Source organism: Octopus bimaculoides, chromosome 21, assembly GCF_001194135.2.
Source record: "Octopus bimaculoides isolate UCB-OBI-ISO-001 chromosome 21, ASM119413v2, whole genome shotgun sequence".
In the NCBI taxonomy this organism is placed as follows: Eukaryota; Metazoa; Mollusca; class Cephalopoda; order Octopoda; family Octopodidae; genus Octopus; species Octopus bimaculoides.
In genome coordinates this window covers 1,288,610-1,290,677 of record NC_069001.1, presented here as the reverse complement: position 1 = coordinate 1,290,677, position 2,068 = coordinate 1,288,610, and the positions used below count along the sequence as shown (strand labels likewise).

At 36.2% G+C, this 2,068-nt stretch overlaps 1 protein-coding gene across 3 annotated transcripts in view; it reads right to left on the bottom strand.

Moving 5' to 3' along the window:
- LOC106878658 (nuclear receptor subfamily 5 group A member 2) overlaps positions 1-2,068 on the bottom strand; it is a 171,058-nt gene that overhangs the window by 39,557 nt on the left and 129,433 nt on the right. The gene's annotated exons all lie outside the window — the stretch shown is intronic.

The following is a 2,068-nucleotide window of genomic DNA, read 5'->3' as shown; positions in this document are numbered from 1 at the left end:
TATATATATATCATGTTTTATACATATATATTTTAGGAGATTTGCCTTGGTTACCAACAGGATTCACATCCCTTGTGTAATTTGAACTCTGAACTCACGACACAAAGAACCAGAACAGATACCAAAAAAGCATCTAATCGCATCCATAACTCTAACGACATGATTTGCCAATCAGCCTCTGGGCCTGAGCTGGTGTCGATCTGTCATGAAAGGATGAATGCGTTGCAAATTTGATGAAGCCAGTGGGATGTGAACTTAGGCAATAAAGAACCAGAATAAATACCAAAAGGCATGACATTTGTATTCGATACTTTTACAACACTGCACCAATTTAGCAGCTTTAGACAGTGGCACAGTCAGAGTGTGTGCCACCCCAGTTGGCCCTTGAATTTGCCACCCTCTCCCATCCAGGCCCTCCACTTCTATACAGGCTTATACAGCAAACTCAAAGGTGCCACCCACTAAAAGCATCTCCTGGGGTAGACTGCCACCCCCCACCCCCCACTTGCTTACACACACACACACACACAGCTATGTTACAGGCTTTAGAACTGGCTCCAATAAATGTGATTGGTTTATATATCTACAGGTCAAAAAGTGTGATTATGCAATGATGACTAGGACCAAACAACAAGAACAACAACAACAAGAACAACAACAAGTCTCGAATACACAAATTGACTATCAACAGGTTGAAAGGTGGAATAATGCAAGACTAGACTTCAAACAACAACAACACGACTATATTAAACAACTGTTTGAAACAGTTAAGTGTCAATGAATTCTGCAGTTACAGAATGAAATAAGATAAAATAAAATAAAATAAAAAACATCTGATTTGGTTAATTGTAGTCTTAATTTCTGCTTCAATGAATAAATCTAATTAATCTACCTACAAAAAAAAAAAAAAAAGAAATCAACAAAACAAAGACAATATATGGAATGTGTGTGTGTGTGCTCTCGTTAAAAGAAGCAGGATTTGCTGTTGTAACAACAAGCTAATGGGTTTACATGTAAAACTGGAGCAATCCAGAGGATTAAATATTTATGGTTGATATTTCAAAAGTATACATGCACATGCAAGCACACATATACACGTATACACACACATATAAATGCTTATATGCAGTTACAGATATATACATACACACACATATATATACATGCATACATATACATATGCAAACACAGACATGTATACACTTATATATATTTATACATGCATATTACATGTTCACACACACAAGTATGTATATATGGCTGAAGGAGATATTCTGGATTGATAAAAACAAATAGATATGCAGAGAGAGAGAGAGAGAGAGAGAGAAAGAGAGAGAAAAAAAAGAAAGAGAGAGAGAGCTAAAGAGAGAATCAGACAGGCAGACACACACATACACACACACACACACACATTGTTGTATTTCAGGATGGTCGTTTATTTTGTTTTTCCTTGCCAAATAAACACACGCACTATATATCCATTCTTCACTCATTTATTACTGTTCTTAGAGCAAGAGCACACACGAAGATGGAAAGTGTCACTGAAGAGGTCACAGGTGTGTGACGAAAGGTTTACACACACACCAATGCAAATAAATGTATACACAAAATACTATTATACACACATACATATATACTTATATACATACATATCTATGTGTGTGTGCGTGTATACATGTGAAGGCGCATGGCCTAGTGGTTAGGTGTGTTGCACTCACAATTGTAAGAGGATGGTTTCAATTCCCAGAATGCCTCAACGTTATATCTTTGATCAAAATACTTCATTTCACATTGCTCCAGCTGTAAATGGGAAACCCTGCCTGCCTGGCCAGTGGGGTGGCATCATTCAAGAGCTAAAACAATGCAAAGCACACTGTGACCAGTGATGTATAACTACATCCAATAGTCTGGTCGGTCATATGAGATATATATATATATATATATATATATTTGATATGTAAATTGATTGATTCATTCATTGATAGGTATATAATGAAAGACAGACATATATATAGGTGTGTTTATGTTTATACTTGTCCAGAAATTTATATGTGTGTGTGTGTACATA